This window comes from Anas acuta, chromosome 3, assembly GCF_963932015.1.
Source record: "Anas acuta chromosome 3, bAnaAcu1.1, whole genome shotgun sequence".
Lineage (NCBI taxonomy): Eukaryota > Metazoa > Chordata > Aves > Anseriformes > Anatidae > Anas > Anas acuta.
Window position 1 is genome coordinate 56,546,493 of NC_088981.1, and position 12,724 is coordinate 56,559,216.

Consider the following 12,724-nt stretch of genomic DNA (forward strand, 5'->3'; position numbering starts at 1 on the left):
TTTTCTACATACACAGTTATATTTTACTGTAAAAAGAACCAGAGCCATGAGGATAGAATATCACAGACAATGAACTCCATCTTACAGGAGGTTTGTTGGTTAATCTCAAGTTTATTGGTTACCCCACAAGCATACCAAAACAATAGAAATCACTAAGCATTCCATATACATATATAATCACACAGCAGCTACCTAAGCTATGCTTTTAGTAAAGGAAACTTTTCAGCTGACAGCTTCACAACTATGTGTCTTCTCTGTTGGAGGACTCTAAGGGATAAATTCAAGGGAGATATAATCCCAATGTTTCTATTATTAGATAAATGTCATTTCCTTAGACTTTCTCACTGTTTGCTACTGTTGTGCTTTTCTGGGGACTGATAAATTAGACAGATATATAAAGGATTTAAAGTCCTTGAAAGCATCCAGAAGAGGGCAACAAAGATGGTAAAAGGGCTAGAAGACATGACTGATGAGGAGAGACTGAGGACACTTGGGTTTTCTAATCTGGAGAAGAGAAGGCTGAGAGGTGACATCTACTTCCTGAAGTTCTCTACTTCCTGAAGTGCAGAAATAGAGATAGATGTGCTGGTCTCTTCACTCTGGTAACTGATGACAGAACACATGGAAATGGCACAAAACTGTGCCAAGGGAAACTCACACTGTATAAAAGGAAAAATTTATTTACTGTGGGGGTGGTCAAACACTGGAAAAAGTTTCCTAGAGAGGTGGGTGATGCCCCATGCCTGTCAATGTTCAAGAGATGTTTGAACAATGCCCTTAATATACTGTAGCTTTTGGTTAGCCCTGAAGTGGTCAGGTGGTTGAACTAGATGGTCTATGAAGGTCCTTTCCAACTGAATTATTCCATTCCATTCCATTCAATTCTTCTATTTTTTCCACAGATCCTTTTATAGGTCTCTAAAAAACTGTTTTCTTCCTGTTTCCTTATTTGCCACTTGAATAGAAAGACTGTGTATATGGGAGATAATTTTTTAAGGTCAGTCCAAGATCCAGTAATGAAACCTTGCAGGAACTTAGGACCATCCTGGATCTACCTGTCCTCTGTTCTAAGCACAAGTTTCTACTTTAACACATATGTTAACAAGCTCTACTACAACATATTTCATTGTACAATTGTTTTATTTATTTGAATGAGGTGGAGAGAACAACTAAGTTACAGACATCTGTTACATTGCTGAAATTGTCTGAGATATTTGGTAAGAAAAAAAAAAAAAAAAGGAGAGTGGAATAGGTATAGCTAATCCTGTTCTACCCAGTGGGCTGAAACATCCTCTAATTCATCACCTTGTCTGGCAGAATAGCTGCCTGGAAACTTTTCTGCCAGCTACTGAGATTATGAAATCTTCAGCTCAGCTGCTGTCTTCTATGTTTGCATAAATTCAAGTATAGTATGTCTTTGACTTAATATGATGAACATCTTGAACTTGACCTCCCCAAATGAAATAAAGACCAAATAATCACAGTATTATAAATTTTCCCATATCTCTACTCCTTTCATAGAATCATAGAATATCCTGAGTTGGAAGGGACCTACAAGGATCATGGAGTCCAACTAATGGCACCACACAGGTCTGCCCAAAAATTCAAGCCATATGACTGAAAGCACACTCCAAACACTTCTTAAACTATGACAAGCTTGGTGCAGTGACCGCATCCTTGGGGAACCTGTTCCAATGTGCAACCATCCTCTCAGTGAAGAACCTCTTCCCGATATTCAGCCTGAACCTCCCTTGTTGCAGATTGACACCATTTCCTCAGGTCCTATCATCGATCACTAAAGAGAATACATGTATGTCAGTGCATGCCCCTCCACTCCCCCTCGTCAGAAAGCTGTAGTCTGCAATGAGGTCTCCCCTCAGCCTCCTCTTTTCCAGGCAGAACAGACAAAATGACCTCAGCTCCTTCTCATACATCTTCCCCTCTAGGCCCTTCACCATCTTTGTACATCTTTTTGTACTGTGGTGCCCAGAACTCCACACAGTACTTGAGGTGAGGCTGGAGAAGCACAGAGCAGAGTGGGACAATTCCTTCCCTCAACCGACTAGCAATGCTGTGTTTGATGCACCCCAGGACATGGTTGGCCTTCCTGGCTGCCAGGGCACACTGCTGGCTCATATTCCACTTGCTATCAACCACAACCCCCAGATCCCTCTCTGCAGGGCTGCTCTCCAAAGTCTTGTCACCCAGTCTATACATATAGCCAGGTTGCCTCTTCCCAGGTTCAGAACCTGGCATTTGCTCTTGTTAAACTTCATGTGGTTGGTGACTACCCAGCTCTCAAATTCAATCTAATCTCTCTGCTCCTTTGATGATATTCTTGTTACCACCACCACCAAACAGCAACAAGTAATTTTTGGGTAGGAAGAAAAGACAAGATGCATCTGACTGAGAAAGTCTTGTTCCTTAGCTTAACCCCACTGAGCAGTTTGGGAAGGGGAGACCAGGGGTTGTTCTGGGTGCAGAATGTGGTAGAGATGGCCTCATGTCTGACTCTGTATGCTGCCTCAGGTGTCTGTGGGGCTTGGAGGTCAGTCTGGATCTGTGAGGATGTCCTGGGGCTAAACTTCAGCCAGTAGAGCTGCCATGCCAAAGGCAGAAAGTTCCGGGGAGATCTCAGATGGGACTGCTCTGACTGGCTGAGTAATGTTTATGGGTGTACACAGTGCCCTGATGTTTCTCTCCTCTGCCAAGATAGAAATTTCCCATCTGAATTTAAGTCTTCTCTCCCCATCCTCCTCTCCATATTCCAGCCTCTCTTTCCATATTTGCTCAATTCAGCATTTTCAGGATCTGTGTGTGAGGTTGTTTTTTGTACATGCTAGCAAATAAACATATGGAGCAGCCCAACAAGCTCATGCTCTTGCTGATTTCACTGCCTGCTGGGCAGTATAATGAACCACCAAATAAACTGTTTGCCAGCAGTATTTTGAGATTAATGTTTGAAAAAATAAGCCTGAGAATGGTAATACAAGAGTTGAAAAATGGACTCCCAGACTTCTCAGAAGAGATGCGTTTTATTCTAGCTATGCCTTGACAGGTATCTTCCCACCAGGGCTGCAGTTTGCAATGTAAAAATTAATCAGATGTTCAAGATAATTAAAAACACATTTTGAAGTGCTTTGGGGAAAGAGATATATGGAATGAAGGGACAAGTCCTTAAATGGACTTACAGACAATGATTTTACAGTTCAGTTCCCCTCAGCACGCCTATTAAAATGAATCTTACTGTTACTTTCATTCTGTTTGCAGATTTTCAGTATCACAGTATCAGCAAAACAATTATGGACACTTTATTCTCAAATGAAATGCACATTAGAATGTTTTGTTGTTGTTGTGTTGTTGTTGTTTTTTGTTGTTGTTTTTGTTTGTTTGTTTGTTTTTCTTCTCAGTAGCAGCATTTAAAATAGAAGTTAGCAAAAACAAAAATATTTTATTCACAAGAAACAGACAAGAATAGAAGAAAATAAGGGGATTTCACGAGGAGATACTGAACACCAACATACCTATATGTGAAGATGATATTCCATTTTCAGAGTGATACTGGGACTACTAACAGTCTCAGAAAACCTGATTCTGTAGTACTCCAGCAGTATATCTGTGATCTGGAGCCTGTAAGACAGAAAGAAGTCCAAGAAATATTTGAAAAGATGGATGAGCTATAGAAAAGATAAATAGTTTTGGGGGTTTGCTTGAGAACTTCACCCCATCCTCCCAAAAGATGAGGTATTTCCTTTACTTTGACCTTCTCCTGTGGAAAGAGCAATTTAGAACCTTTAGAAGGATTCATTTCAAAAAAGAATCTTCCAGTGATTCATGTGACTATTGTAGAAAAAATCTATCCCTTGATAGTTTTACATTGACATTATGCCTTTTTAGTGCCCTCATATCTAAAATCAATATATGTGCCTATCTGAACAGCTGGGGCAGGGGGATAGAAGTGAACAGACCTTTCAAACCCAGAGCAGCAAAATTATGCTTTCAGTAACATTACACAATTTTGGCCACATTACAAATGTATAGAAAAGATTGCATATTTGTTTGCTTGGATATTTATTTATTTTCTTTAAAATATCTTGTTCTTTTCAAAGCTTACTGTCCCTTCTGGCACTGGAGCTACATAATACTGAATATGTGTGACACCACATTAATTTCCATAGCAGGGGATTATGATATTACAAACACAGGATTAGGTCCACTTGAAGGATCAAAGCAAGAAGAGAAGTGAGATGTGAAGAATAAACTTTATTTATTTATTTATTTATTGTAAAGTAAACAAATATCCAGTATAATATGGTAAAGAAGAAAAGCAACAGCCAAGTGAACGTTTGTAACTTAACCTGAATTCCTGATCCACTGGAATATTAGATTTTACCTGATATATTTTTAACCAGTAGAAAAATTCCAAATTGTTTGTTTTCTTTTGCTTTCCACTGCAGCAATGCTATTCATACAGAAACCAATACAGAATCTGAAACAATATCCTGGGGCCATTTTCATACAATTTAGCATCTTGTATTCATGTGCATCAGGGAACAGCTATGCTTGCTATTCACGTTGCTGAGCTATTGCAGTACATTTATGGTTGATTTTTCCATTGATGCTAGAGCACTGTATAATTAGCAGTGAATAACTTATTTCAGGAATTCAACCTCATTTTCCTCTTTATGGAATGTCCACAAATAGATAAAAACAAATCTCTTATTCTGTTCCACTATAAAATGGAGAGAAGCTTTCTGCTTTAAATTCTGAATGTTTCTGAGTATTCTGTAAAATGGAATTATTCAGTAACTGAATTTAGATATAAAATGTGTGCTTGATAGTTATGATTTTTCACCTAATTGCCATAGCTTTATATGACTTAATTCAAAAAGTGTTACTATTTCAGGATGAGTTATTCATCTGATACAAACTACCATAGATTTGTTGAATTTGTTGAAAGAGTTGCTTTGTGAGGCTGAAGAAAGAAAAATGAAGTGGCATATCACATATAGAGATGTTCTGGACAAAGGAGAATAAATATAAAAGAAAAAAAAAAAGCCCACTAGCTGGAAAAAAAAAAAATCACCTTATTTCACTGAAAGAAAATGTTTAAAAATATCTCCTAACTTTCTTTAAAAAAAGGTTTTGATTACTTTCTTGGTGGAATAACTGGTTCATTAATTTCACTTGAAAAACTGAACTTGGCAAAGCCATGAAGCTCCTTTTTTTTTTTTTTTTTTTCAGAAAAGTTAGGAAGAGTTACATGATTTTCAAATTTCTTTTTCACATTGTTTTCTTTTGTTAAGTCACACCAAATCCTTTCTTCTTTGTTTTCTAAACAACAGTCAGTTTAACTTTTACATTTGCACAGGATCGGTGCTATGTAGAGCAATTACCCATTTCACAGGACATTTTTACAGCTTATCTGAAAATGTGTGTTTAAATTTAAATGCATTCTTTATGATCTTCTTTCATACATAAATACTGCTTTCCTTGAAGATTAATGAAAATGACTGTCTATAATATTCTCAGAGAATACAATGATTAACCCATTTTAACTACCTTTATTTTTCCGTCCATCTATAGATATTACTAAGAATACTCAAATGCTCTGTTTAGCTGTTTACCATGATGAGGGAGAATACACATTCATTTCTCAGGGAGAGTAGGATGAACAAGTCTTTCTCCTGACTTTGGTAGGTTTACATCAGTTCCTTAGAAGTGACCATGCATGTGTGGAAAAATGTTTTTGAAAATAGTAAGGATGTGAAATGTGATGCAAAGTACTTATAGTATGTATTACAGACAAACAATCAGGTTAAATAGAAGCAAAAAGAATGACAAGCAGATGTAATTCCCTACCTTTCAAGGTTGAATCCTGATTCCTAAGCCAACCTGCAAAACTCCCTACCATCACCCCTGCAGACTGCTAATTAATACTCTTCTTTGAAAGAATGTAGCAAATCAGACTCAGAATCACAGAATCACCTAAGTTGGAAGAGACCTCCAAGATCACCTAGTCCAACCTCTGACTAACAAGTCCTCCACTAAACCATCTCCCTAAACTCTACATCTAAATGTCTTTTAAAGACACCCAGGGATAGTGACTCCACCACTTCCCTGGGCAGCCCATTCCAATGTCTAACAACCCTTTTGGTAAGGAAGTTCTTCCTAATATCCAACCTAAACCACCCTTAGCACAATTTTAGCCCATTCCCCTTCATCCTGTCACTAGGCATGTGGGAGAATAGACCAATCCCCACCTTGCTACAGTCTCCTGAAAGGTACTTATACAGTGTGATAAGGTCACCCCAAGCCTCCTCTTCTCCAGGCTGAACAAACCCAGCTCCCTCAGCTGCTCCTTATAAGACTTGTTCTCCAGTCCCCTCACCAGCTTTGTTGCCCTTCTCTGGATTCCACAAGGTCTCTTGGCTCCACCCTTGTGAAGTGAAATCTGCCAGGTGGGGATCATTTGACCCTTGCTATATAGGAAGCCTGAGGACTTATGGGAGAAATTGCCTCACCAGGGGAGTTTGAGGCTAGGGTGCTTTTCTACTGTCCTGGTGAAACAGGCTCAGTGTTCCCCAGTAGGCTGCTTTTATCTCATGTTTTCTACCATCTCTGTGAAATAGTTTTAGAGATTCTATGAGCTAGTTACGTCAGTGGTGCCTTCTCAGTACAGGAAAACCCTGGTGGTGCTACTTCCTGTGAAGTAGTTTGGCAGTGACTCAAGTTCAGAAGCTGGCAGGTAAGTGTTCTGTGGTTCTACAGTTGTTTTGTGTTGGGGAGTCTGAGTACTTCCTTCACCTTGTCTGTTTTCAGTGAAGTTACTTACATGGATTCTGAGCTCCCTTCCTAGCCCTGGGGTGGGAAAAAAAGAAAAAAAAAACTCAGAAGCTCAAGTGCATACCAGTAAACCTGACTTTGAGGAATGTTCTCAAGTATTTGTTAAGATTAAACAGCAGGCTGTGTGAAAAAGGTACCTTAATGTAATTTAAATTTTGTGGTAGCTTATATGCAGCTGAAGAAAATACTGGAGTCAGTAAATAGTGGAATCAGCTTTGAGACTGCAATACAGAATCATCTAGGTTGGAAGAGACCTCCAAGATCACCTAGTCCAACCCCTGGATAAACACTAACAAGTCCTCCTTTGAGCCACATCCCTAAGCTCTACCTCTAAACATCTTTTGAAGTCCTCCAGTAATAGTGATTCAACCACTTCCTTGGGCAGCCTATTCCAATGCCTAACAACCCTCTCAGTAAAGAATTTTTTCTTAATATCCAACCTAAACCTCCCTTGGCACAACTTTTGCTGATTTTTTTCCCCCTCATCCTATCACTGGGCACGTGGGGGAATAGACCAATCCCCATCTCACTACAGCCTCCTGTAAGGTACTCAGAGTGTGGTAAGGTGGCCACTGAGCCTCCTATTCTCCAGGCTGAAAAATCTCAGCTCCCTCAGTTGCTCCTTATAAGACTTGTTCTAGAGACCCCTCACTAGCTTTGTTGCCCTTCTCTGGATTCTCTTGAGCACCTCAACATCCTTCTTGTAGTGAGGGGCCCAAAACTGAACACAGTACTTGAGGTGCAGCCTCTCCAAAGCAGAGTACTCACATACCTGAAGCATATTATGCAGTGTCAATGCATGACTGACAGAAAAATCCTTGAAAATCCTACTGGGGCATATAGGAACTGTAGAGTTCTTCATTGAAACCAATTATGTGTACTCTAGGCTGTGCACTTTAGTCTTGAGAGCCTGTGGAACTTAAAAAGAAGCAAGCAAGAGTGGGTGAGAGCATTTTCTTGCCAGGCATATTTGTCCAAGTTCAAGATTGATCCACAAGGGCATAGGCACAGAAGATTAAGGAACTAAACACAGTCTTCATTTCATGCTATATTTCATTTTTACTTTGAAGCTATTTGAAGGAATATGTCCATAACATTACCTTCTGTCAAGCACAAGGCATTGTTCATGAAACAGATGTCCAATATATTTCTATCATCTGAGTAGTGGTTCACACATACAATTGAACAACAGAAGATAGATTCTCACAGAAGCTGCAGAGGAATTTGTCGTATGTGAGTGAGACTAGAAATAGAGACTCCAGAGAGTTCTATTTCAAACCCTGCTTTGTTTTCCAGCAGTGCTAGAGTTAAGGATATATTTACACTGTGGAAGATAAAATTTTGATGAAATCATTCTCAAGGAGTTATGAATCAACAAGATAAATTCCCAATCTTAATTAAAAAAATAAAATCAGGAATCATACACAGCATGGACATTCTAAGTATGCACTACAGAATAAGAACTGAAAATGTAATAAGTGTTAAATTTTGGCCTTAAAATATGACAGGTATTAATTCAGTCAGACAGCAGAACTGTGTTACAAAGATATCCATGCAGCCTAACATTACACAAAAAAAAAGAAGGATGAATTAAATAAAGTATTGATGTGTATATATAGACAACTCAAATATTCAAAGCAGAATACATGTTATATTACTAGCTACAAACCAATAGAGTATTTGCTTTGTTCAAATATTGCATTGGTGGATTTTCAGTTATCTAAGTTCGTATCTTGCCATAATATCACATGCCTAAAAAGCACGGGAAAAAGTGAACTGTTATTTTTTATTTATTTTTAAGGAAGGAAAAGTAAAACTGTATTATACAGAAAACATCTCATATGCATTGCCAAGAAAAAGACCTAAAATAGGCTTAGGGAATTAAGAGTTAAGAAAAGCAATGGGAGAGAAAAAGTGTCATAAATAATGCAATGTCTTGGGCATGTTAGAGACAGAATAACATTCTACTCATTCATGAAATCAAATATACCAAAGGAAGGCATTGATTCTGGTAATGGAAAATGCACAGGAAAGAGAAGACCCAGTTGACTTAAAGGACTGTATAGATTAAGGTAACTTGCAGCAGTTTGATCACAGAAAAGTTATAGAAAAGCATTTATAGAAAGTGAGAACATAGAAACATCAGAATGTGTCTTGAGTCTAGGCAGGACCAGACTTCTACCCTACACTTCTTTTCAAAATTCACCATAGCAAGACTATTGCTGTGCACAGTATGTTATTCTAGTCCTCACATGGTTATTTTGGGGCAGTTTTGACTTCTATAATGTAGTAGAAAACCAAGAGATTTTGGAAATGACACAGACCTTTTAAAGATGACACCAAAATGAATTTTCCCATAAGTACTTTCTCATTTAATATCATACAAAAGCAAGGTAAAATTGTGCTTTTAATCTAGAAAGGAGATTCAGAAGTGAATGAAGCACTTATGTTTATGCATGTTACTTTCTATGAACAAAATGCAGAAATGTGAAATGCTTATGGACAACCTTTTATGACAAACAATATGGTAGTCAAGACACTTTATAATTGTTTTTGGAGGAAGAGACATATGAACAACCTATGCTAATTTCCTGCCAAGGTCAAGAAGCAAGGAAACACCTTCTGAGAAAAAAGCATATACCTTGATGACCTGGAATCAAACCAAGCAAACCTCTGAAACTATTTGCATTCCAGGCACTGCAAAACTTTCTAATTTAGTGGGAATGTGTGAGGAATGTGTTAACAATTCGTGTTCATAAAGAACAATTCTGTTTGAATCCTGTCTGCTTCTGGGTCCTGCACTGGCAATTTAATTCTTGAACCACAGATGCAGTGTGTCCCAGTCTCCCCCTCATTCTAGTCAATTTATCATGTCTTCAGAAAACACTCCCTAAATTTATGAACCTGTTTGCTTTTGTTATTCTGGACTTCTGTTTCTAACAGTTACAGTCTTTTTTCCTGTCTTCTTCGAGATTAACTTAACACTGCTATAGACGTGTCTGTGAATGGCTGGGGAAGAATGTTTTAATTACTCGTGAAGCATCAAATAAGAAAGCTGTTTGTGTTTGATGTCTGGGAGTTTCAGAACAACTGATAACAACTAGTGACTGTTATGGGATACTATGAGGATCCTTGGTATCTGGCCAGGGGGGCCAAGAGATTAAGAGGAAGAAAAAAGAAGCTGAAGGACAGTTGGGAGACAAGACCTGCAGAGAGTATACAGAGAGTGTTCCATAAACTTGGAATAGTGCCAAGTGAGTACAAAGGTGAGAGGAAGACTACGAGCCTTCAGCATGAAAGACCCCTAGAGACCCCCAGAGGAGACTGATGCGCATGCTCCAGTAGGAGGAACTGGACCCTGGAAGCTAATTATAATAATCTATTTTTTTAGAAGTAGTAATGAATATGTATTAGTCTAGGTGCATAAAAATCAGCTGCTTGATGTAACTGGTGTGCGTCCAGGTGGAGCGGAGACTCCCGGTGCACCCAGCGCTGTTTGCTTACCTCTATTCCTTTATATTCTTTTAATAAATCCTATTTTTTATTTAATCCTAATTTGAATCCTGAGCCATTTATAACAGAATGCAAGCCAAATGATGGTGGTTTTTGGATTGATTTGTTTTGGTTACAGATGTTCTTTCCCATTGCTTGGAGCTACATTGTCAGAGATTGCATCCTACCTACTATTGTTCCTGAATCTGAAGCAGGGATCCAAACAGTGCTTGTTTAGAACCTGATGAGAATTGTAGTATCTAAAGTAAAAGTGCATAAAATTACTTCATTATCTCATATGAACTGTGTACATACTACTGAATTACCACCATTTTTGTGTTGCCAATATCTCTTTGAACCATGGATACATATATATCGCCTTTGCAATTCAGAAGATGTTCTCCATGAGTACATCTGGCTTGTGCACCACCATTTTCATTTTCTTTACAACTTCAGGATCTCATTCAATGTTTCTTAATATCTGTAATAAACTGACTGTGTAAAAAAAAAAAAGTGACAGAAGTGCAGTCTTCCAGCAAACAGAAGACAACTTCTACCTGTGTTATTTTGGACATATTCTGTATACTGAGGAACTGATAATTTTCTTGACCATGTGTTTTACAGTCTTCTGACAGCTCTGGATTTTCACGTCAGATCACAGCAGAAAATCCATTATTATGTCTTATAATGAGCATGGAAAGTGCTATAATAAGAAAATATATGTGAGGAACAAAGAAAGTGTGCTAAAGTGTAAGTAAAAAATGGCCCAGTGAATTTAACAAGACAGACTGATTCAATAGCAGTCAAAATGGTACTTATCAAAACATGTAACATATAAGATATGCATTAAGCAGTATATATTTTCTTTCTTATTTCAGACTTCGCATAACCTTTAAGACTGTAAAACAATGCTCTTTTTAGTGTTTTTAATTATTTCTTTTCTCTCTTTTTCCTCCTAAAGTAAATAAGTGCACTGGTATTTAGTTTGAAGGTTGTACAAATTCTACCCATTTTAAGTAGAAGTAAATAGCCTGATATTTTTACAGAAGTCTGAATGCATGTAACTCCCTAGAGTATTACAAAGACTCGAAAGGTTCTCATTCACTTCTTGAAAATGTCTCTTTATATGCTAGGCACACTCACAGGGTTACCTTAGGTGCCAAAACTTTTGCAGACAGCATTGTTTGTTTGTTTTCTTTGCAGGCTTCAGACACTCACTCTGCAAGTTAATTCCTTGATTAGAAAGGCATTTTTCAGGAAGATTGCATTGCACATTGCCAAAACATTAGATATAATTTAGGTGTCATACACTTAGGCCAACTGCTAGCTCTGTGAATTCCATTCAATGGCCTCTTCAAAAGAGTCTTCTAAACTCTGTGCCAGTGTTGTTTGCTTAGATCACTTTTTATCATCTTCTTGTCTACTTCGTTAAATTACTTTTTTTTTGAGAAGAGACTGTCAAACTTGTTCACCTGTTTGCCATTAATAATAAAAATACTATAATAGCAATAATAATCATAGGAGAGCAATAGTTCACCACCACCGGATGAAAAGTGTAGGGGTTGGGGTATCAGCTGCCAGTGTTACATGATATAGCAGGAAAACTTGTGCACAGCAGAAGGTTTCCTAAGGATTTCACTAGTTAGAAACTTGGACTTGTGCCTGAAAATTAATTCCATAGGGGACAATGGTTGCCCAGTTCTTATACAGTGTTTATGGCAACAAAGCCCTGGGAATTACACCACTGAATTCTTTATGAAATTATTGAGGAAAGCAGAGACAAACTGCCTATGATAACAGATAACCTGAAGTTCCCAGCACTAATTTTAGGTTACATGATTGAAATTTGGTCATCTCCTTTTTGTTGGCATCTTCCTAAATGCCTAAGCACCTGTATGTCCAAAGGTGAGACTGAATTGCACTGCCTGTTCCTGAACTTTTGTGAATACACTAATTGATGTTTCCTTAAGTAGAGAGCAACTCTTCTGAGTATTCCCCACTTGGGTTTTGTCCAGACATTAATTACCTTAGTTCACAAACCAGGTAATGATGTTGTTTTTTACCTCAGGAGTGTTCAGGTGTGATGCTATTGGGATGTGGGGAAAGGCTTGAAGGAAACTGGCCATTATCTCACTGCCCACTAAAAAAAAAGACTTAAAATATTAACAATTTTCTTGTCATTGCACACAGACAGCCAAGAAACATCTGAGGAGTTCTACAGAAGAAATTCCCTGGCATGATCTGACTGTCTGAATCCCTGAAACTTACTGTAGGAACTAGTTTAGCTCAAGCCCTTGATGCCTGTCCAGTGCTGTGTATGTAGGTCACATTGGGTATCCACAAAGAAATTGAAATGATTGTGAAATTAAGATAAATATATATATAG

The 12,724-nt window shown here is 38.1% G+C and overlaps 1 long non-coding RNA gene across 1 annotated transcript; it reads left to right on the forward strand.

The window, feature by feature from the left end:
* The first annotated feature begins 6,359 nt into the window (after positions 1 to 6,359).
* LOC137853008 (uncharacterized) lies at positions 6,360 to 10,851 on the forward strand. The gene is made up of 2 exons (XR_011094153.1): positions 6,360 to 6,748; positions 9,819 to 10,851. It is a non-coding gene; the product is annotated as an uncharacterized lncRNA (long non-coding RNA).
* The last annotated feature ends 1,873 nt before the right edge of the window (positions 10,852 to 12,724 follow it).